At 50.8% G+C, this 23,846-nt stretch overlaps 3 long non-coding RNA genes across 5 annotated transcripts; 2 read left to right on the top strand and 1 right to left on the bottom strand.

Moving 5' to 3' along the window:
• The first annotated feature begins 236 nt into the window (after window positions 1-236).
• Window positions 237-12,569, top strand: LOC104868310. 2 transcript variants are annotated; one of them, XR_004514494.1, is made up of 3 exons: window positions 237-450; window positions 5,073-5,196; window positions 12,224-12,569. It is a non-coding gene; the product is annotated as an uncharacterized LOC104868310 (long non-coding RNA). The 2 variants fall into 2 exon arrangements; XR_782007.2 differs by lacking the exon at window positions 12,224-12,569 and adding an exon at window positions 5,367-6,183 and having other exon boundaries at window positions 239-450.
• A 3,619-nt stretch (window positions 12,570-16,188) lies between these two features.
• Window positions 16,189-18,539, top strand: LOC104868309. The gene is made up of 3 exons (XR_782006.2): window positions 16,189-16,739; window positions 16,968-17,092; window positions 17,695-18,539. It is a non-coding gene; the product is annotated as an uncharacterized LOC104868309 (long non-coding RNA).
• A 273-nt stretch (window positions 18,540-18,812) lies between these two features.
• Window positions 18,813-20,320, bottom strand: LOC104868308. Of its 2 annotated transcripts, none has more exons than XR_782005.2 (3): window positions 19,654-20,034; window positions 19,391-19,557; window positions 18,813-19,204 (listed from the first exon to the last, which is right to left on the bottom strand). It is a non-coding gene; the product is annotated as an uncharacterized LOC104868308 (long non-coding RNA). The 2 variants fall into 2 exon arrangements; XR_004514527.1 differs by lacking the exon at window positions 18,813-19,204 and adding an exon at window positions 20,103-20,320 and having other exon boundaries at window positions 19,236-19,557; window positions 19,654-19,852.
• Between the last annotated feature and the right edge of the window lie 3,526 nt (window positions 20,321-23,846).

The following is a 23,846-nucleotide window of genomic DNA, read 5'->3' as shown; positions in this document are numbered from 1 at the left end:
GTCCCGTCAGCCGTCTCCGTTTGGGCCCCGCCCGCCAAACCCGCCAGCTCCGGGTCAGCGCTCTCTGCACCGAGCAGCAACCCGGCGGCTCAGCGCGGGCGAAATCTACGATTTTCAAAACTGAGCGCTCAGCCAATTCTCGGCAAGTTTGTGTGGGCGGTTGCAAACCTCGAAGCCTATCAGGTGGCGGGAAAGACTATGGTGGACCTTCATTGGCTGCTCACATCATCAATTTGCGGGACTAAGGGCGGGAAAAGGAAGCGCAGACGTTTTAACCCTCCTCGGCTTCCGGAGCGGGAAGAAGTCCCCGGCCGGGCAGGCGCGTGATGCCGGAACTACACGTCCCGGCGTGCACTGCGCGAGAGGGCGAAGCTGGGTCCCAGGCGACGGCTTTGCAATCTCTTCCTCTTTGGAGAAACGCGGAGAAAATGCCTGGCGCTTGGCCAGCAGGTAGCGCTGCGCTCGGGGTTGTCCCACCGCTGCTCTGATCTGCCGCCGCCAGGGTGGACACCCTTCCTCCCCGTCCCGAGAGCCCCTTCCAGGCACATATAGGGAGAGTAATCGGCTTGTCTTAAAGCAACCTTAGCTCAGCCTAGACGCGTCGATTTAATATCACAGCGCAGAGTAGCCGCACAGGAAGTAGGAGAATTGCAGCAGGTAAACCCGATCTGGACTCCAGCAGGGTGGGTTGCTGACCACTGCTCAAAACTGTACTCGGGCTGGCTTTTAACTCACTATGTAGCCAGCTGCCTTGAACTCGTGCAACCCTCCTGCCTCAGCCTCCCTCTAGTGCTGGGATCACAGGCATGTACTGCCACGTTGGTTTAAATACATGTTTTAATGTACAAAACCTTGGACATGGATCTTAGTGTTCTGAATGACCTTCTATGAAAATACCCATCCATGTTTATATTAATGATACACTATCCATTTATATTATTTCTAGAAAAAGACAGGATTCAGTAAATTCATTCTCATTTTTCTTTGGTTTTTGTTCTCCACCTCAGAACTGTGCTTCTGAGGACCCTTGTTTTTAATGTATGCAAACGCTGAGATAAATTGTTTATGTAAATTAGTGATTAGGTAGTCCTGGTGGCACATGGCTGTGATCCAGCACTCAGGAGGCCAAGGCCGGAGGATCACTGTGAGTTCGGAGGCCAGCCTGGGCTACATAGGGAGAACCTGTCTAAAAAAAAGCCTAAGTAAAGAAACAAATAAGTAGAAATGCAGATTTGGGGATGGAATGATCCCTCTACCTTTTAAACTCCTCTGAGGAGCCAAAAATGTCATGGTGATAGATGAACCAAAGTTGTCTTTCATAACCAACCAGCGGATGGTGCCACCAGAAAGCTGGTTCCAGAACAGGCCCGCTCGCACCTTCATGCCCTTGAAGAAATTCAGTCAGGATACGTGAGGCCATGGTGGTGAGGATAGCTCTGCTTCTCCAGCACCTGATATGTGTCAGACCCAGGACTTCTGCGTGGATTGTGATGCTTATCACATTTTTCTTACCAGTTATTTTGGAATTGCCAAATGTCTTCTTGTTCTTTGCAAATTGTCAATGGGTTCCCTTTGGGGCTTTAATTCTGGAAGAAATGGAGGACAGAAGTTTACAGAAAAGCTCTAATCTGAAGGCGGTCCCGGCCCCAGGCCAGACCTTTTCCTTAAATCCTTGGGTTGGGAGGCAGCCAGGGATGCCTTGTGCCTCACCCTGGACCGTGGTGCCAAGAGCTGATAGATGATCACTCGTGGCGTCTACACGGAGGTCTTGGTTTTGTTATTAACTGTCCCTGGCAAAGTGTATTATTTTGAACCTCCTCCATCCCTAGGCCCACCCACACCTAAGTACCCGCCTCCCAAGAGCCCTCAGTTCTGTGGTCCTTGGGAAACCGTGGGGGCACCTCGGCCTCGTTGCTCAGGCACGGACCAGCAGTGTGAAAGCCTGGTAACTTTCCGGAGAATCCAGGAACCACTGACGTGTTTTCGTGGATATCTGCAGTCAGCCTGCCACAAACTGTCATCTCTGGGAGCTAATTGAGAGCTGAAACCTGTAAATGAGAATCACAGCTCCCAGGGTGTCTAACGTGTCTTCCCTGTCCCCATCTTCCTTCTGTTTTGTTTTGTTTTTGTTTTTCTGGGGTTTTTTGTTTTGTTTTATTTTTGTTTTCAGACAGCATCTTGCTGCATAGCCCATGCTGGCCTCCAACTGCAGCGATCCTCCTGCCTCAGCCTCACAAGTGCTGGGATTACAGGTGGGCGCCCCCAAGCCTGGCTGCCTCCCCTTCCTTTATCAGGCCTGACTTTGCCCTCATTATTTGACTTAGTCTAACAGCTGATTCCCTCATATGTGAATCATTTGTGAGCAAAATAATAAAAGTATATTTGAAATGTTCTTTGGAAAAAACAGAATTGGAGGCAAACTGAGTACTGAAAGGATGCTACTCCTCAGCTGTCCACTTCCGTAGTGCAGGTCAAGAGTTCAAATCATCTCGGGCTGTCGCCCGCTGGTGGTCCAGCGTGGCAGTGCACCACAGGGCTTCTGGGAGTAGGAGGAAGGAGCTGGGCTGTGGGAGGTCAGAGGGGGAAAGCGGCTCCCTAAAACGTAGTCCCTCGTGCTGGGCAGCGCCCTCCAGGTCCCCACTCAAGCGAGGCTCCGGATCTGTTCAGTATCGGAGGCTGGGCCTTCTCACCAGGACACATCCCAGCCCTTTATGTTTACTTTCCGTCTTGAGTCACTTTCTCCTCCCTGACACAATCCCTGCAGCATGGAGGAGGAGTTTATCTTGTTAGCTGGCTCCAAGGCAGGACAACAGGGCCCAGGGCGGGAGAAGAGGTGCCCCTGAGGCTGCAGGAAGCAGAGGCAGGAGAGGCACTCAGGCCACGCCCCCAGCGACCTTCCCACCAGACCCTCCTGATCCGCTGACCTTTCCAAAACCCCGCTATGAGCCAGTGATGTTGGGGGACATCCAGGGATAAACCATACTAAATTCCTAAATTGCCCAGGCTGGAAAATTTGTAGTCCTCCTGCCCCAGCCTCCCCAGAAGCTGGGATTATAACAGAGCAGCACGATACCTGGCTGTAATGACTTCTCCAGGTCCTGCCTGGCAGGGCGGCACATGCACATAATCCCAGCACTTGAAGAGCCAAGGCAGGAGGCTTCCCACAAGTTCAAGGCCAGTCTGAACTACACATTTAGGCCTCAAAAAAACAAAAAAAAGTCCCACCAGGTGTCAAGACGAAATCTCTCAGGCTCCAGAAAATCAAATTTCAATTTCTGAATTCGAGTGAGCCCTGTGCCGCTGGCCCACTAGAGGGCAGCAGCTCCCTGCACTAGGCCAGGCGCCCTTTGGGCAAAGCGAGGGCAAGGTGTCCCTGGCTTCACCACATGCCTGTGGACCGAGGAAAGTGAGTTCCTGCTGCCTGCCTAGCCTGAGTTCCGTGGCGTGGCCCTCTACCCGCGTGGGGCTTGGGTCGCGGGCGTCTCAGGCCAGAGGGGTCTCAGTGGGCGCTTCCCGGGGTGGCCTTGGCCCAACTACCAGTCGGATGACTCCACGCAGGGCAGGTGAGTTTGAGGCAGGCTGGAAAACATACAGGAAGGAGACGAGGAAGTCAGGATTTTAAAGTCATTTTTCAAGCAGACTTCAGCTTCGGGGCCCAGTCAAAGTTGCCCAAGGTTGCAGTGCCTTCCTTCTGGGGCTGCAGACTTGCATGCTCGGCCCCTGACCCCGAGCACGACGCAGGGTTCACACTAAGGTAACCACCGCCCGGCTCACCTGACCTCAGGGGCACCTCAGTCCCGGCCGCCCGGCCTCGCCTGTAGAGTCAGGAACCTCTCCACAGGGAGGCCCCGCTCCTGTCCTCCACCCCTCCAGTGACCATTCCACCAGCACGACACTGTGCTGGGAGGCTGACTTTGAAAACGTGGAGCTTGATAATATGAATGAGGTTGAATTAAATCTCAGGAAACCCATTTGCTTGAATTAAATCTCGAGCAACCTACTTTCTGGGCCCCCTTCTGTCTCTCTTAGAAGCTGTCTTTCAATAAATTTTTCCTAAATGGAAAAAAAGTCTTTGTAAATAGGGCAGGGTGAAGGGGGTGAAGAGAGGCCAGGGGAACGGGGAAAAAATTACCAAGATGCATCACGTAAAGGTGCACGATCCCAATGATGAACGTAACTGAATCGTGTGCCTACAATGTACCAATAAACAAACAAAAAAAGGGCTGTGGATGTAGCTCAGTGCTGCTGGGTTCTTACTCAGTGTTAGCAAGAGAGGGAGGGAGGGAGACAGAGACGGAGGCATCTTCTGCCCATGGCTGGCTCCCTTCAGGAGACTGAAGCACAAGTTTTAAACTTTTAGGCCTTCAGGACTTAAGAATTCTCACAGGCCTTTTTTCGTTCCTGTTTACCCATGTGATAGCCAACCTAGCTGCATTTTGTGCCTCGCCACAGTTCCCCCTAGTCTATGTAAAACTGAGTGATTCCAGGTAATCGCCTCTCCCTGCCCCCTTGGGAGTCCCCTTGGTTGATGCCCAGGCACCCCATTTCGTAGAGCAGTCTACATCTGTGTTACCTTTATGACCTTGTTAACAGAATACTCCGCACCTGTGTGATATTCTGTTTCAACGAAACTGTGTGAAGCCTCCCCTGACCCCCAATAACAGCAAAGTTCTGCTCCTGTGAAATTACACTCGGCTCCCCGCTCTCTCTAAGCCCTTCCCAACTAGAAGAACCGCTTAAAAGAAACCCACAAGCCACTGAGAGTTGAGAGGTTTCGAGCACTAGCCACTCTTGACTGCCAGCAATACAGGACTCGATTTGGCTTAGAGTGTTGGCAATTATGAGCTCTCACGATTGAGCATAACATCTACAGACGGGCAGATCCACCACACCCAATGAGTGATATTTATACAATCACGATGTAAGCCACCACAAAATGTATACGTATACCCTGTTCTCTTCAGTATCCACAGTATCTGTTCTGTTATGTCCTCTCTGTGAGCCTTGAAAATGTATCCCATTAGCCTCAAAGTTCACAGAGTACTTTTTTCCTTCCCACCATGTCTGTCTAGCTTGACATAGCCTCTCTGTTGGCCTGGAAGATGCATCTGGTTAGACTCAACATGCGCAGTATGCATCTTGCTGTGTTATGCTGTGTGAATCTCGTGTTCCTCGGAAACTTCCACACTCAAGACAGTAAGTTATCGACCACCCCAAGCCCACCCCAACGAAACTACTGTATAAACTCCCCATCTGTACATTTCAGGCCCAGGTCTTTACGGAGTACCTAGCCCCACTGTCTAGCACCCAGCCAAAGCCTGGCTTTGCTCCATCTCTTTTGAGAGGGTCTGTCTTTCCCGGTCCAGATTTCCTGCAAGACCACGGAGGATCAGGACATCTCTGTCAGGCCTGATCTACGCGAGTCCTTCACAAACAAACGGACAAAGCAATAAGCAAACAGGCTGCTTTCAGCAAACAGCGGCAGCTGCCCGGCAAACAGAACAAATGGACTCAAAGCGAAGTATAAACCCCCGGCTGCGGAGAAGTCCAGTGATTGTCTACCCAGAGGAGCAGACCGCCCTTGGATTCAATCATAAATATCTCACAATGGGTCTACATAAGCCCCATTCCTTTCCCAGGTAACAGAGATAAAACCCCTCCTAGCCAGCTGCTGCTTTTTCTCTCTCCCAATGCCAGCCCCTCCACACACGGATTTGATAAGCTCAGCTTTCCCAGCTGCTAGAATCTCCCGATTTTAGTCCCTTTTCACTGGAATAAACTTTTCTTTCAGAAGCCCATTCTAATGAGAGGACTCAGGTGCGCCTTCTGTAAAAATCTCCACATCCACAAGCCGGGCGAGAGAACAGTGCAGGCTGGAAAGTGAGTCTTGCAGAGCAGGACTTCAAAAAACTTCCTGGGCAGGATGTGGAACTGGTTTCCAGCTGACAGAACACTCTTGAGGCCTAAAATGTACTAAAAGTGGAAAGGGGCAGATTTCCCTCTCTGAATGGAAACACTCTTGGCCAAGAGAGGCATAAATCCCGAGCCGTCCAGAAGACCTTCGTGCTCACGATCAGCAGTGCAGGGACAGGCACTGTGGGGAGGGAATACAGGATGAAGGCCTCACTGAGCTTTATCAAAAATTTATAAGGCAGTTTGGACCTCTGCAGCCCGACCCCAGCAGTCGGCATGGCAAAGGCAGCTGACTCTGAGGAATTAGACAAAGAACTCAGGTCAGCAGTCTGATTAACATGAGAATCCCGAACTTCCTTCTACTGATCCTTCAGCCTAAACTACCGGTCCATGTGGCCCCATGCATACCCAAGGGCAGGGAAAGGTCACCTAAGCAGAAGAAGTCCAAGGTCAGGATGAAAAACAAGCCCGGAGCCACTCAGGCTCCAGGAGCCTTGGCTGGACAAGGAACTCCATGTAAGGAGCTGCAGAGGACAATGCTCGTCCCTTCCGAATTCCCCACACGAGGGCGAGGCGGGGGTCCTGCTGCCTGAGACGGGCTCTGGAGAGTCAGACGGGCCGACAGCAACAAGGAACTGAGCTCCACATCGCAGATCCGTCAGCTCTGGGAGAGGCCCTAGATCTAGACTTTGACATCGCCCTAGGCTGGCGGTGTGGAACCTGTTAGAGCGTTCAGGATAACAAACAGCGGGCTGCAGCACGCAGGGGCCTCTGCTCGCACCACTGCCCTGGGCTGTCCTGATGCGTACCCTGCCCAGGAGGAACCGGGGGAAGTCAGACCTGCACCTTGTCCTGAGCACAGAAATCAGGCCGGAGGGGAGCATAAAGGCAAGCCTGTGCCGGGAACTGGAGATCTAAGTAGCACCCTGCCTGACAAGGGGAAAGGTAAATGAAGGGGCTCAGCGAGACAACACCACTTGAAATCACAGCCAAACCAGGAGAGGAAGGACTCACATGCACGTCATCGCCCTGACCAGGGATTCGCGCGTGCTGCCGTTGGCGTGGTGGCTGCAGGGTTGATGAGCTCCAAATTGGCGGCCGTAGAACAGGCACGGCGGAGCATTCAGGGCCTCCCAGCAGCCGGGAGAGGTCAGGAAACCCGTAGGGAGGCCGGGAACTCCTGCACCAGGGACACCACAGCAGCTTTCCGGTGGGCGCTGTGCGGCACGATGCCCCGGTACGGGGTGGACAGCCATGCCTGGGATGGCAAGGCCGGAAGCCCCGCTGCTCAGAGCTGTGGATCCCATCTTCCCAGCCCCTCACCCAACGAAGGTCTGCGTCTGCCCCTGCATCACGTCCACACCCGGGCTCGGGGTTGGTACCGTCTCGAGGGAGAGCCCTGACGCTGCTCTGGTCAGCATCCCTGTCCGAGGACAGGCTGCTGTAGGGCACCGTGGAGCTCCGAGGGGCCCCTCCCGGGGACAGAGCAGGCCTCGGCACAAAGAACACGGCTGGCAGCCGGGCCTGCAATTTCAGCACTCTGGAGGCTGAGGCAGGAAGATTGCTGTTAACTCCAGGACAGCCTGAGCTACACAGTGGGCTCACCGACAGGACTACGTCGGGGAGAGGGGACCCTGTCTCAAAAACAAAAAGCAAAAGAAGGGACCGTGTCTGTCCAAGATGTCCATGGTGGCAATGTTGCTGGTGACAAGAGTGGCCCAGCAGTGGAAGCTGGAGTCCCTGGAACCCGGCAGGGCAGCCACAGCGAAGGTTACTTGGGAGCTTGTGCGCCCAGGCCCCTCTGAGTCCGGCTTTGCTGGTCTGCCCTTGAGAGGGACAGGTGAGGTGGCGTGGGTGTCACCTGGACAGCCATGGCCTCCGGTCACCGGGCCTGGAATTCCCAGAAAGGGAGGAAGTGGGATAGAGGCGCAAGAAGGGCCGTCCAGGGAGAAGCTTAGGATGCTCCGGGAGGAGCGCAGGCGCCCAGAAGAGAGACGCATGCACCTGGACATTTCTACTTCTCTTGAGGGGTGAAGACCCCCCGCAAACGCGCCACCCCCAGGCTCCCAGCCCACTCATGGGCGTGGGCAGTGTTTTTGTTTTGTTTTGGGAGGGGATTTACCCATCTGGACTCCCTCAGCCTGCTGCTTCCTTTCTTGTTTTGTTTTGGGTGTTTTTGGACCTCTAGGGCAGGTCCAGGCTAGTTTGTCCAAATGATATAGGTAGGCATGGTGGCGCACGCCTGTAAAACCAGCACTAGGGAGGCTGAGGCAGGAGGATCACTGTGAGTGCGAGACCAGCCTGGGCTACACAGTGAGTTCCAGGTCAGTCTCAACTACATAGTGAGACCCTGTCTCAAAAAACAAAAAAATGAAAGGGCATGGTACTTACTGGCAAAGAAATAGACCCGAGGATCGGTGGAATGGATTAGAAGATGCAGAAACAACTCCTAACACACTTAGCCACCTCATCTTTGACAAAGGAGCTAAACACCCTCACTGGAGGAAAGACAGCCTCTTTAATAAATGGTGTTGGAAAAACTGGATTTCAATTCGTTAAAGATTAAAACAAACTAGACCTGTGTCTCTCACCATGCACTAAACTAAAATCCAAGTGGATTAAAGATCTAAATATTAAAACAGAAACACTAAACTTGCTGGAAGATAAGTTAGGTAGAACTCTGAAAGACATCGGCACAGGAAAAGTTTTCATGAACACATCCTCAGGCGCACGGGAACTAGCACAGAGAATCAACAACTGGGATCTCATCTTTTTAAAAAGTTTCTGCACTGCCAGAGAAATCACAAGGACAGCTAAGAGACAACCCACAATGTGGGAAAATTTTTTTACCAGCTGTTCTTCGGACAAGGTTCTACTATCTAGACTATATAAAGAACTAAAAAAAAATCAGACCCCCCCAAAATATAAAGACCCAATTCAAAACTTGGCATCTGAAACGAACAGACATTTCTCAGACAAAGAAGTAAAAGCAGCAAAAAAAAAAACAAGAAAAAATGTTCCACATCACTGGTCATTCGAGAGATGCAGATGAAAACAACACTGAGAGTCCACCTCACTCCACAAAGAATGGCTGCTATCAAGAAATCAACCAACAAATGTTGGCGGGGTTGTGGGGAGAAAGGAATCCTTCTCCATTGTTGGTGGGAGTGCAGACTGGTGCAACCACTGTGGAAATCAATATGGAGATACCGCAAAGAGCTGGGATTAGAGGACCCATTTGACCCAGCCATCCCTCTGCTGGGTATCTTCCCAAAAGAATTAAAAGAATCATACCACAGTGGTATATGCTCACCCATGTTTATAGTGGCACAGTTTGTAATAGCTAAAACGTTGAAGCAACCCAATTGCCCATCAAGTGGAGACTGGATAAAGAAGATGTGTTTTTTGTTGTTGTCTTTAAAAAATAAAATGGAGTACTACTCAGCCATAAAGAATGATAAACTAGAGATATTTATAGCTAAATGGATGTACATTGAGGCCATACTCTTAAATGAAATTAATAAATCACAAATGTGTAAATATCAAATAGTTTCTATAGTGTTAAAAACTAAAAGTGTAAATAAGGATCAAAATGTATAATTGATATTGTGTAATAGGAAGAAAAGGTCTAAAAGAGTAGAAGAAGTGGGAGTGGTGGGGGAAAGGGGAAAAGGGAAAAGAAAAAATAAGTGAAATGGAAACAATGTCTTTGTAAACAGGGAAAGGTGGAGGGGTGAAGGGAAGGCAGGGGTATAGGGAAAAATAAGAACCTGGTAAGTCGTGTAAAGGTTCAGGATCCCAGTGATGAATGCAACAGCACTGTACACCTAAAATGGACCAATAAACTCAATAAAGATTGAAAAACCAAAGAGCTAGCTCTCCTCGAGGCTCCCTGACGTTGCAGCTCTCAGGGATGGTGGCCCCTGCAGACTCTGCCAGGAGAGGCCGTGGGACTTTGGATAACAGCATGGAAAGAACAGGCCGGGAGGGAGGCCTGCGGAGAGCTCGTGGTCTGCAGGTAACAAGGACGGGCTGTGATTTTGCTGATGCGTAGCAGACAGGATTGTGACCAACAACATTAAATTAGGACAGGCAGAATCCTACGAGTTTCATATAATTTCTGAACACTTACATCAGTACCATGCATACAGTTACAACCTGGGGAGGTTAGACATCCCCTATTCACAGGGCTAGTCACAGTTGAAGAGTTTTAACATGCCCCACCCCTGTTGTATTGGGTTGGAACTCAACTGTATCCTGAGGCCCTCTAAAAGTTATTATTACATTGTTTGTTTGGAGACAAGGTCCTGCTACGCACTCACCATGTAGCCCAAGCTGGCTTCAAATTCAGCGGTCCACCTGTCCCCAAGTGCGGGGATCACAGGTGTGCACCACCACGCTGCTTTCTTTTGATTTTAGAGTCTTGCTTCCAGCTAAATTGATATTGCCCAGGGCTTGAATTTGAGATCCTCCTGCCTCAGGCTCCCAGAAAGGGGGGCTTACGGGCCTGTACCACCTTGCCCCCCGACATCCTCTCTACCAGGAAAGGATGGGAATTTCTTTAAGACACCTGGAGGCCCCTGCAAATCCCAGTTAGGTTCAGGCCTGAGACTGAATTTAGATCCTAATTGGGGGAAGTTTGCTAATAATACTGAGTGATATAAACCACTAAAGAGGAGCACAGCCGCCTGAGGAGGAAAAGGCTTCAAAGGCAAACACGGAAGCCTCATCACTGCGGGACTCACTGCAGCACCTTCATCAGTGAGAGAACTGTGACAGCAGGAGCTGCAGGAAGTAAACTACGTAATGAAACAGCCTTTGCTGTGGATGCAGTATCTTCCAGGCAAAGAAAGATTTTACAGCCGGATGTGGCGACTGACGCACGCCTGTAATCCCAGCACTTGGGAGGCTGAGGCAGGAGGAGCGCTGTGAGTTCGAGACCAGCCTGGGCTACATAGTGAGTTCCAGGTCAGTCTCAACTACATAGTGAGACCCTGTCTCAAAAAACAAACAGACAAACAAAAAAACAACAGAACATTCCGCCAGAGATGTAGTTCACCACTGCAGCGCCTCCTGGCAAGTGCAAGGTCCTGAGTTTGATTACTGGTACCAGAAAAAAGAATAGAAAAGAAAAAAAGTTCCTCTAAACTTTTCTCCAACTTATTGGAAGTTAACTTTAGATCCACAGTGGACATTCAAGTTACAACTGGCCTGACATAGGACAACTGGGTTAATTAGGTTAACGGAAGTCATCTGCCTCTTGTTAGCTAGCTCTTGTACCCAGGGAAACATCTAGATCTCAGCTGTATTGACTTAGTTACAACCACCCCTTGGGAACCAGCTGAGTTTGTAAATCAAGGGTCCACTGCACTCTGCAGTTAGACTGCTCCTCCCTCTAAGAAGTCAGGCTAAGGCAGTTTGAAACAACTGTTTGCCTTTTGTGGAGGAGAATAGCAATCAGCTAGTGACTTACACATGTGCCTTGTATCTGCTAATTAGAATAAAAAGGGATTTTAGTCAGCCTTTCTTTTCTTTTATATGTGCATAGAAAACTGATAAATGTGCCTTTACTAATGTGAATTGTGGTGGCTAGGCGGGAGTATAGTTTAACCTGTGAGCTTCAGAGACAGAAAGTTTAGATAAGGCCTTAAAGTATAGCCTTGTCTTGTCGCTGAGGAAGGTTGCCTAGGAGATTAGGTAGATAACAGAAGTATGTCAGAGGCTTCTCCACCCTAGGGCCCAGGACAAGATTTCTCCAAGCCCATTTTACCTGACTGTCTCTAGAGGTGATCTCTTTTAGAGGCTGAGAGGCATTCCAACTATTTCCAACTTGGTCTTCCATATTTTCTCACTCTCAAAGAATTAGAAAACAATGATTTAGATCTCTTGATTATTAGTTTTACTAGCAGTGCTTCCTACTTTAAACATGACTGTTGCAACTGAGCTCAAGTGTAATGTGCTTTCAAATGAGAAGGGGCACAAGGGAGAGGGAAAGGAAGGGACAAGAAAACAGAAGAAAATTGAAGGAAAAATGGAAACAAAGCTTTTCGTACATAGGGAAGGAGGAATGTGGAAAAAAGAAGCAAGATATATCATGTTCTGGTACAGATTTTCATGAATTTTATCATTATGTATATCTAAAATGTACCAATAAATGTTTTGCAAAAAAAAAAAAAAAAAAAAAACAACTGTAATTTTTGCTTTTAAAATGTCTCCTGGAGTTCATAATTTGAGTTTGCAGGGAAGATGGGGTCTTGAGCTGATAATAGTGGCTAGTCTGACCCTGACCTGCCTTCTTGTTTCTCTCCAGATGGCAGCCACATGCTCTGGAGCTGGTCACTTCAGGGATGCCTTGAGGACATAGGACTCAAGAAGAAATTAGAAGGGATGCCGATTTCTTTCTCTTGTTTCACATGGGGAACTCAATATCAGCATCTCTCACTCCTCTGGAATGCATTTTAAAACACTGGAAAAGATCGACCCTCACATACTGAGAAAGAGCAGTTTAATTTTTTCCTGTGCCCACACACAGGGCCTACCTACCACCTAGAGGCAAAATGGAATGCAGAGGGAAGTATTGATTGATACTGTTTTACAACTAGACTCACACTGTAAGAAAGAGGGAAAATAGCTAGGCATAGTGGCGCACGCCTGTAATCCCAGCACTCGGGAGGCTGAGGCAGGAGGATCGCTGAGCATTCGAGACCAGCCTGGGCTACATAGTGAGTTCCAAGTCAGTCTCAACTACATCGTGAGACCCTGTCTCAAAAAACAAAAGAAAGAAAAAGAAAAAGAAAGAGGGAAAACGATCAGAACTACCTTATGTTCAGACTTCCTTTGCATTACAAAATAATCCTTACCTGTGTTCAAAATGTAAGCGTGAGCCACAAGAAAACCAGACACCTCCGGTCCTTCAGGCATCTACTATCACTGAGCTGCAGGCTACTCTTCCTCGCCCTTTGGGACCCATGGAGAGGTCTCCAAGCAACTTTAACAAAGCCTCCCCCACTATTACCGAGCCCAAGACTCCCCCTACTTGCCCTTCGGTCCTGAGGGTGATGCTCCAAGGCTGCTCATGCTGAAGGCTGGGCGCTATATCCAACCGCAGCTAACTTTGTTCACGCCCCTCAAAGACAGTACCCCTCAGAGGAAGTAGGCTGCAAATACAGGACTATCTGCACTCACGGCTCCTTTTCTCTCAGTGACCTAAAACAGATCAAACAAGATCTAAGTTTTCAGATACCCTGATAAGCACACTGAGATCACTGGAGGGCTCTCCCAGACCTATGAACCAGGCTGGAAAACATGATGTTACCCTTAAATCAAACACCGACTTCTAATGAGAGGCACTGGGCACAGACTTTAATCTGAAAGCTTGTCAAGTGTACTGCAGATGCCCAGGCATACGTGCTTGCAGACTGTATTTAAATAGAGCCTAGCAGCACTGCTAAGGAGAGAAGTTGCCTAGGTGTCCAGACGGGGAGCCAAACTGTCCTGCAGAGCACTCTGATTTAGGGCTGGGATTTCTTCTGGACTAGTACCTCTTTCTGTCTGCCCCTGGGTGATAGATTTTGGGGGGTGGGTATCAGGGATTGAACTCGGGTCCTTGCGCTTGTGAAGCAGGCACTGGAACCACTGAGCTAAATCCCCAGCCCTTTTGTTTTGTTTTGTTTTGTGTTTTTTGAGAGAGGGTCTCACTATGTAGTTGAGACTGACCTGGAACTCACTATGTAGTCCAGAATGGTCTCCAACTCACAGCGATCCTCCTGCGTCAGCCTCCTGAGTGCTGGGATTAGAGGTGTACGCCACCACGCCTGGCGATAGATCTCTTTTGTAGGCTGGGATTTTAGAACTGTTTGATTCAGAGTCATTTATTAAAAAGTAAGCTCTAAATATAGTTAGAACACTTTCATTTTGTCTCTCTCTTTCAAGAGGAAAAAGCGGCCATTCAGGTTCTCTGATTATTGGTTCAGTTCCGCCTCGAGGTGTGTTTGCTAAAGATGAGAGATCCACTCTGGGGAGAGAAGTGCTTTACCTCAGCTGTCTTTCAGCACCTGAGATGGTTAGGGTTTAGTTCCTGGGCCATGCTTAGAGTCACTCTCCTGACCCTGCTCCACTGCCCCTCGCCTGAGAAAGAGCAGTTTGCAACAGTGTTTGGTCCAAGGAAGTCCTCTCCTCTGTGGCTGCTGGATTTCAGGACCAAGTTTCCAGAATGGTGAGTTCTCCCCCACTGGGGCCCTTCCACAGTGAAGTAAACCTTCGCTTACCTCTGGACCATATTTAAAAACTGGTCTAGGTTTAATCCTGAAACTCTCAAAGAATAAACGTGAAAGTTTTAGTCTGAGTTTATCTGCCTTTCAACCCATAGGCACAACGGGAGATTAACTCCTCTTACTTCCTCCTCCCGTCAAGAGTGATGTTGACTGGTGTTTTTTGTTGTTTTTTTTTTTGTACCTGGGATTGAACTCTGGTCCTTGGGCTTGCAAGGCAGGCGGCAGAACCCCCAGCCCTTGACTGGTTTTTACAATACAGGGAGATTAATAATTTTATAACAGATAAGTTCATCGATAGAACGAAACATTACTAGGGGACTTTATGAGTTAAATAACACTTTTAAACAAAAACAAGTGTTGAAGAATAGGCACAGCCCCCCCCCAGAGGACTGCCTCTCACCGTGATTTCTCTCCAGAACATCTTGCCAGACTGGCCACTATCCCCAGAGATATGCTGACTGAGGCTCTGAGAAAGAACAGCCTACAGCCAAGGACGGTCCAAGGGTCACAGGCAAAGTGGGAAAGAGCTGTCATAGGCAGACGTCTGCAGCGGGGAGTCGCAGCCTTGGCAGGCCTTCTCCCACTGTTTAGAACACACACTCAGCTCCAAAGAGAGCCACCTAGTCACTTTCTACTCCAAAACCTGGCCTACGCACTCACCCTTGGAAATAGTTAAAATTACCTTTTAACAGTCTGCCCCGCTAGAGGAAACGGTTACATGCAGTTATCAAAACAGTTTTAGCCAGGGATTTAGCTCAGTGGCACCATGCCTGCCTTGCAAGCACAAGGTCCTGAGTTCGATCCCTACTTCCAAAAACAAAACAGAAAAACAGCCCTTTTAGCTACCAGCTGTGACTATCCAATAACTATTGCTATCAAAGCAATAATGAGAAGACTGTATAGATAGATATTCTAATCAGATAAACCATCAGCCTAGGGCCCATCTTAAAAACTGTCTTTTCTTTCACAGGTGTAAGTGGTTTTTATTCCTCCTGATTCTTATTACGAGAGATCTCTGTTAATTGACCTACAAAAAGTTCTGGCTAGTCATATTTATAGTTACAAACGTGAAAACTATAAGAGTTAGTATAACCTGACTTGGCCAAATACATCTGAGTGCACTCTAGTTTTATAAACAAATTATCTTATGTGTGTCGTCCATCTGTCTGTTCAACCTGTAACTGGGTATAATACATACAGTTGTTTTGTTTGCGTTCCACAATTTTTTTCATTCTTTTTGCCTTTTTAGACTTCAAGTTATTTGTGGCTTAAATTGGCCCATACATAAATGTCATTAAAGACATGTTTCCACCCAGGTTGCCAGCTGATCAAAATTAGGTCAAGACTAATTTTACAAATGCAATGCGTAGTTGTCTGTATGCAATAACTTGGGAGTCTTTCAATGGTCAAGAATAATGTGTTAGGGGCTGGGGATTTAGCTCAGTGGTGCTGCCGCCTGCCTTGCAATCACAAGGTCCTGAGTTCGATCCACAGCACAAAAAAAAAAAAAAAAAAAAAAAAAAAAAGAATAATGTGTTATTATAATCTGGTTCTCATAGGTCATCTGAAAATTTGTTAAGATAATTAAATGGGAATTTCTTCAGCTTAAGGAAACTGCTGGACAGGACTCCCTTTGGTGAATAAATGAGCAGCTGCCTGAAAATATTTTTTTCTAGCCTTTGTGCACTGATAGGGCCACAATTTCCATAGCCTCATGAGAGAGACACCCCAATAGACATTGCTGAAAGTATTACTGTGATATGTTTACATCGAATATCTTCAAAAAGTTAAGTTTTTTTGTGTGACAGGGTCTTGCTATGTAGTTCAGGCTGGCCTTGAACTCACTGTATAGCCTAGGCTGGCCTCAGACTCACAGCGGTCCCCTGCCTCAGCCTCTCAAATGCTAGGATTGCAGGCACATGCCGCCACAGCTGGCATGGTTAAGTTTTTCGTGGGTGAAACAATGAAGTTTTCTTATTAAAATATGCCCTTGGTACAAAACTAAGTTAAAGGATAAAGGGTTTCATATAGCTGTGATACTCATTATTATTAGATACCATTTCATGGTATACTAAATGTATTCATGCCTTCCAGGTATACAGGTCTTCTAAGATATAAAACCAGGATCATTTATGGTGATGACTTTTTTAGGACTCAGGTATCTGCCTTTCTCTTGTGCTGCAGCTACTTGTGATAAGAGGTCCACATCCAGGCAACATGAGGTCCCCAGTCAAATCATACTTTCTTCTTTTTAACTTATGCAATGTGTATATCCCCCCCCTCTGCACTTAGGGCCCTCGGGCACTGAGCAGCCCACACTGCTTTGATGTCACCCCTTCAACGTAGCGAGAGCCTCTTTGGGCACTAGACGGAGACAATTGTCTGAAAAGGCTGTTCGGCGTCAGCACAGACCCTGGAGCGTGTTCCAGAGGCAGTGCCATGACCCTGTGCGGACAGGCTGCATATGGCTCTTGGTCTCAAGTCCTCTCTATAAAGCTTCATAACTGTCTGTCAACATTCTGCAGGAATAACCTACTGAAACAGCCACAATTGGTAAAAATGAGGGTCCTCTGGCTATACTTTGTATTTCAAAGTGCTTGATATCCAGATAAACTTACAATATTTAAATTCACTGATTTTTTTTTTTTTTTTTTTTTTTTTTTTTGGTACCGGGGATTGAACTTGGGAGCTTTCACTTATGAGGCAGGTACAGGGCCACTGAGCTAAATCACCAGCCTATAATGTCACTGATCTTCTTTTCTGGGTGTTCAACAACTAAAGTTTGGACACTAGACCTAAAAAGGTAACTGGGCTAAGAGGACAGCCACTGTTTTGGGCCTGGCCCTCCAAGATCAAGAAGGACCCAGGGCACGAAGGAACCTTTTCTACAAAATCCTACAACTTCGGTGAGTCACCCAACCTCCTGAGCAGGGAGAGTGCTGGACCCCAGTGGACAAAAATCAACAAATGTGCAGGGTGCATAGGAGGGTCCCCAAGGGGAAAAAGTCCCCCATGCTTTTTCAGAAAGCAACGTGGTCATGCAAGGCCGTGACCCATCCTGACGGCTGATACCGACAGAGGACAGGAGAGGATCCATGCATGGTTCCAAAGTAACGCCTGAGGAGACTTAACTACACTCCATAGACAGCAAGAGGTTAATTTTGATCAACACGGGTCTCATTTTAACTTGGTCTTAAACACCCAGCAGAAAAGTATATCCAAAAGAGCTATAAAAACAATACCATCTAGGGCCGGGGCGTCAGCTCAGTGGCACTGCACCTACCTTGCAAGTACAAAGTCCTGAGTTCAGTCCCAGTTACAGAAAGAAAAAAAAGTAATAAAGCTAGATATAAAAAGGGACTCCAGTCACTGACCCCTTCCGGCAGTTTCCAGTTACACTGGTTGTGGTTCATAAAAACTAGGATAAAAGCCATAAAAGCTCAACAAGAGTCTTTAAGTTCTTTATCTACAACTGTCCTTCATAACCACCAAACTCTCCTTGTTACAGCTCAAACTAAGGGACTTTTGACCAGAAATACCACACTTACGCATCACCTCCATCAGCAGCGCTTTCCAGGGCCCTGAGAGCAGTTTCTGGCTGTGACTCTTTCCCCAGCCTGCCCGTCCATTCCCGTGCTCGTGCTCTGACCATGATGCTCTAACCCTTCCGACCTCTGTTTATTCCTGCCTAGGGGCTGCGAGGCTCCAAGTGATAAAACCAAGGACAAATGTGCCGGGCTCCTTTTACCGGGATCCACTGATCAGCCTCGTGAAGAGCTCACGACTGCTGAGCTGCACCGTGACGTCTGTCTAAGGCCCATCAGATGAGCTCTCTGGAGGCCCCTGACTGCGGCCTCTGCCGCTCCAACCTCTGGGCTTGAGGCAGTGAATGGAAGCCACGCCCTCCTCCCCTAAGCACGGTTAGGGGCACCTCTTCTGAGGCACGTAGTGCAGACAGCTCAGTTACAGAGACACTGCGGGTGGCTGGGCCTCCCAGAAGTCAGTGCACAAGACTGCTGTGGCTGGAGGTGCATTCGTTAAAAGCCGGGCTTCCAGACGGAGAGGACTGGTACACCCCACGCTGCCCCCAGGGGTGAAGAGCAGTGAGTGACACCCTAAACAGGCCTCGGTCACCGGCGGGGCAGACCTTACCCACCCTTCCAGGAAAGGGCCTTGTTCAATCCCCGCACGCTGCTCCACGCCTGGCTCCCCATTTGATCCCATCAGTGTTGCCTGAGCGACTCCGCTCGTAATCTCACAGCTGCCTGTAGCTCCGTTCCAGCCCCAAATACTCCTCTGGCAGGCGGGATCCCTGGCACCCACTTTCTGGGCCCCCTTCCATTCCTCCCAGACAGAAGCTGCCTTTCTTGCAATAAATTCTTCCTACTCTTAACCTCTGTGGTTCCTAGAATTCATACTTCGATTTTAGGGAACAGGAACTCCGCGTCCGACCTAGCGGGCTGGGAGTTTCAATGGTCCCCTTACATTATTTGGAGGTCCATGCGTCATGCGCCCTGTAACAAACAACCAGATACTCCTCCAGTCTCTGCTTTACTCATCTACATTCTGCTTTTTAAAAAATGTCTCTTTCCCCTTGACAGAGCACAAGAAAAACATTCGATGACTCTGTGTGGGTGATGAGGGAGCGGAGGGCCGGTCCTTGACACTGCAAGGGTGCAGGCCCTGGCACTGGGCAGCTGGTGCTCTCCGCCTGCGGCTCACCGGCAGGGCTGAAGAAAGAGAAGCTGTCAGAGAGCAGTGAGAACAGAGTTCAAGACCACAGCGCTTCATTCTTCGCCTGGATGTGAGGAGCGGGTCAGGCTCCACACCTGTTGTGTCCGTACTGGCCTCGCACCGGGCCGCGTGCAGGTCCTGGGTGCAGTGTTTCAGGAGCTGCGGCACCAGCGCCTTGGTGGCTGGGCACGTGCGGCGGGAGGTCCGGGCCAGGCCACCACGCAGGACCAGGGAACCAGAGCCTGTGTGAGCCCGGGTCCGTGAGACCATCATTTTCTTTCAGCCTAGAAAATACGAATTTCCATTTTGCATTCAACTTCCCTCTGAGCCCTCGGGGACTTCACTTACTGGGAAACCTGGAATTGTTCATACTGGGCGAGTGCAGTTTCAGACACCGCGAGGCTCGTGGTCAGGGTGTAAATGGGGACTCTGGGCTGTTAGTGACGTGGACGCGACACCGCAATACGGACCCTGGACTGGAAATGCTGCTGGTTTTTACTTCTGGTGCAGTCCTGCTGAGTGCCAAAGCTGAAATAAAGGGTCCTGTCACGGAGAAGCCTAGCCATGTAGAAAGACAGCACTGTTCATCTGGCGCAACGGTTCCTGCTGGCGACCTTCCCGGCCCAGACGCCTTTGGCTGGTGGGAAAACAAAGACCTTCAGCCACACGGGGAAAACCCGCAGTGCTTCTGGGAACGCTGACACACGGAACAGGACAGCCGTAAGATTCTCACCTGTTCCTCCCCGACCCTGGTTCGACCGAGAGGACTGCGCCTCAGCTGCCTTCACATCCCTGGTGCTCAGAGCTGATGCTCACCCTGCCTCCAGTCGAGGGTGCAGGTCCGAGCAGTGCTTGTGGGGTCTGTGCTCCCCAGGACTCCCCTGCATCACTGCCCTGGGCTGCCCCTGACCCCACCCAGGGGTCACCGCTACCTGCAGGAGAGACCCAGCCTCACTCCCTGCACCCCACACCCACCGCCCTGTCCCCACACGGCCTCAGGCAGCTGCCAGGCCTTGCCTGTGCGCTGAGACCCCTGCTACCCCGGGCTGCAGACCCCAGGCTCCGGGCTCCAGTGCCCCGCTGCTCCAGCCCGGCCCTCTTGCTGGCTCCTCCCAAAGCCTCTGTGGAGAGGGCCTGTCCTCATCAGCCTGAAGCTCCCCCTGACCCCTCCGTCTCGGGCACCTGCCGAGTCTTCCTCAGGGCCTGGCCGCTCTGGGGAGCCATCTCGTCTGCTTTCCCGTGGTGTAGAATTGTCCACCCGCTTCCCCAGGAATGGAAACTCCGTGGAGAGCAGGAGTCGCACTTCCACGTCCTCAGCTCCTAGAGGCACCGAAGGGCCCAGGAAGAGCACCGGAGCCAGCAGCGAGGGCTCTGGGCACACTCGGCGGCTCCTCTCCTGTGGTGGCTTCGGGTAGCTGAGTCGTGGAGAACGACACAGAGATGGGCGCAGGTTCTGGACAAGGACCGCCTCCGATCACCTCCGGTTTCAGCTGTTAACCGAAAGTCAGAGTCGGAAGCAAACCCGGGCCGCAGAGAGACTGAGGGGGCTTCACGCTGGCACAGGCGGGTACACTGAATGCAAAGCTAGGGACACAAATGCGTGCCGATGAGCTGTCAGGAGGCAGCCGAGAAGCTGCGGCTGGCGCTCTGCTCTGCAGACAGATGTATAACTTGGCTCTGGCGGAACTTGAGGATTTTCCTTTTACAAAGGCAGGAAGGGGACGGGACCTCTTCTAAGCTTGGAGGGGCAGTTAAGTGTGATGAATGGATGGAAAAGACTTCCGTTTTGGAGCAGTTGGAGCACTGCATGGGATCCGGAACCCAGCCTCGCTGCAGACAGACGCGAGAGGACAGAAGGCAAACTCTGCGGGCAGATTCCTCCCGCTTTCAGGTGGAGGAGGAGCCTGCAGACGGCCCTGGGTCTCAGGCCTCCCTCCGGCGCTCCTAACATCGCGTCTGCGAGATTTGGTTTGCTGTGCCGAAAAGCAACAGTAGGAAACTCGAGCCGGCTGAAAGGGTGGAAACAGATTTCATTCACAGGATGAAAACACGACCAATCGAGTGAGTGAAACGGAGCAAGACGCAGGTCCTTGGACACGCGGCCCTGCGGCTGTGCACCCCGAGGGGACACTGCTGCCGCTGCCTCTGCCGCTGTCTCCAGGGGAGGCCGGGCCACTGCTGCTCTTTGTGGATGCGGCTGCTGAGCTGAGGGGCCCCAGTCGGTGGCACTGCACAGCTGAGGCCCCGCAGAGCATCACCACAGCTTTCCAAGCCGGCGCCTGCCTGCCGAGCTCTGCCGGAGACCACGACACAGGCCGATCCTTGGCCGCACAGGTGCTCGGCAGCGCCTTCCCCGCCCAGGACGGCAGGCCCTTCGGTCCTCCCCGTGGGAAAGCCGTGGCGGGGGGCAGGGCGCGTTCCCCTGTCTGCGGTGCCCACAGCGTGCCCACGGCATCGGAGGGCTCGCTCAAGCGAACCGAGCCTGCCGGCCGCAGGACGAGCCGCAAATGGGGAGAGAGCTGTCCCTTCCCACACCGCCGCCAGCGCTGACGAGGCCGCTGGGCCGACCGGAGCTTCTTTGTAATTTACCTTTCCCTGGTTGTCACCGAGCCCCAAGCGGAACGTCGGTGGAACGTGAGCGCAAGAAGAAGTAGGACAGAAACAGCCGCGTTAGTTTTGCGCAGCGTTTCCACCGTTCTGGTGGGAATGAAATGCATATGTGTGAGGAAAATACACACCATGCGTGGTGATTCCTTGCACTCGTTAAATGCTCTTATGCTTGTGTTTAAAACTCGTAATCCACAATACAAAGGCGTGATACGATAAAATTCATACTAACAAAATTATATTTAGGGTAGGGGATTTGGCTCAGTGGTGCTGCCTCCTGCCTTGCAAGTGGAAGATCCCGAGTTCAATCCCCCGTAGCAAAAAAATTAACTTTAATTTTCTTTATTTTTCCATTAAGATTATTGGTACTTTTTAGGTACACAGTACAGTTATAGTCATCACTGGATCCTGTACCTTTACATGACGGATCTTGGTTCTTATTCTTCCCCATTCCCCTGCCCTCCCTTCACCCCCTCCACCCTTCCCTATTTACGGAGTTTGTTTCCATCCATCTTATAATTTAATTGATTTGGAACATTAAATAAGAGGGAAAAGCTCACCGTGATAGCTAGACAAGGGCAGAGAGCAGCAAGCTTTCAACTTTGGTGATTTCGCGGCGTTCACCTGCCCTTTAGGGCAGCACCCCTTTCGTCTGACACGGGACCTGCGCACACGCCTGCGCCTCTACAGAGAGGATCACACCTTCGTGCAGTTTCTCAGTCAGCAACCTCTGCTTCAGAAACTACCACAGCCTTTGTCAGAGGCTGTCGCGCGTGCGAGGATGGAAGGGTCGCGGTCTCGCACACAGCCCATGCGGGCCCTGGCGCCGGGGTGACCCCTCATCCTCCGCCAGATCACGGAGAAGGCTTGGCACCCCTGCGTACATGAGTCGGCCAGCCCGTTCACCTCACACAGGACCAACCGACCAGGACCAGGAGCCGGGAGACCATGGGGAGGTTTGATGACTGAGTTCTAGACCACGGGGGCTGACAGGAAGGGGCGTGTGAAGGAGGACCACAGTGAGGACTCAGAGGCACCTGGACAGACTGTGCTGTCTGCATTGTTTCCCAAGCCCCTGAGTGGGATCCAGGGACACCCCGTAGGCCACACAGCCGACCCGTGTCCCTCAGCAGGCCTCCGGCATGGCTCTGTCCCTGGAGGATCCCTGGAGAAGAAAACAAGCCCCACCTTTCCCCAGAGAGAGAAGTGGCCCTGCACAACACTAGTGCCACACACACAGGAGTCGTGGGAATGTCACAGGCAGTCAGAGAGGTCTGGGCCAGGTGAGTCGGAACCAGGGTGAAGCAACAGCAGTCACGGAGACGCATCGGCTGGAAAGCAGGCCTCCAATAAAGACAAGATGACCGGGCCTGCACACTTCCTCCGAGGCCAAACACTGGACCTGATGAAGTCTAGAGAGCCGTCAAGCACCCCGGTGGTGAGCAGAGACCTCTGGACCCACCACGTTCTGGGACAATCTTTGTCCTTTCTATACACGTTTGGTGCGTGACCTGCTTCCCGCCTGGACAGCACCTCCTCTGCGACTGTGCTCGTAACCTTACCGGATGATCACAGCGTGGTCCACATTGTACCCACGTGGGCTTCACCCCATAAAACTCCTCGGTAAGGTGGGGACTCCTCCTGCCCCTCAGGAGCTTTCCTGCCAAGAAGTATCTGCCTACTCTTAACCTCCACTGTCCCCAGGGCGCCTTGATTTCTAGAAACAAAAGCCTGGCGTGTCATACAGCTAACAGGCTGGGAGATACTCTTTCGTATTCCTTCTCCAGTATTGTTTCCTGTGTCACTAGGACATAGAATGTTCTAGAAGAGGGCTGGGTGGGGCCACGGCCACCTCGTGGGTCCTCTTTGCTGGGCCCAGGGACAAGGCACATGTTGAGGTCCCCACCCTGAATGCAGCTGATGTGAGCATCCCCAGGGCAGGCCGTGGGCTGTACCAGCAGCACTCCCTGAGCCCTGATGACGACTCAGAGTGTAAGGACTCCGGGCCGCAGGCCTGAGTCACCATGAGCTTTCATTGCCCAAGAAGCCTTTGGCACCTGGCCAGTCCCACCCACACATCTGTCCCTTCCTCTCCCACCAAAAGCCAAACACAACGCCATTCCTGCCTTCCTGGCCAGGGCTGTGGTCCTCAGAGACGCCTCTGTCTCCAGCGGCCCCCGGATTCCCTCTAAAACAGCACAGCTTTGAGAAACCTGGTTGGCACCTCCACGGTTGCCTCCCTGAGGCACAGGGCGCCAGGGGAGCAGCCCTCAGCAGCCCTCGGAGGGCCGGCATCTTCCCCGCTCTTCTCTCTTTTCT

This window comes from Fukomys damarensis, unplaced genomic scaffold, assembly GCF_012274545.1.
Source record: "Fukomys damarensis isolate Sample0158 unplaced genomic scaffold, DMR_v1.0_HiC HiC_scaffold_27, whole genome shotgun sequence".
In the NCBI taxonomy this organism is placed as follows: domain Eukaryota; kingdom Metazoa; phylum Chordata; class Mammalia; order Rodentia; family Bathyergidae; genus Fukomys; species Fukomys damarensis.
This window is presented reverse-complemented; position numbering and strand designations above follow the sequence as displayed.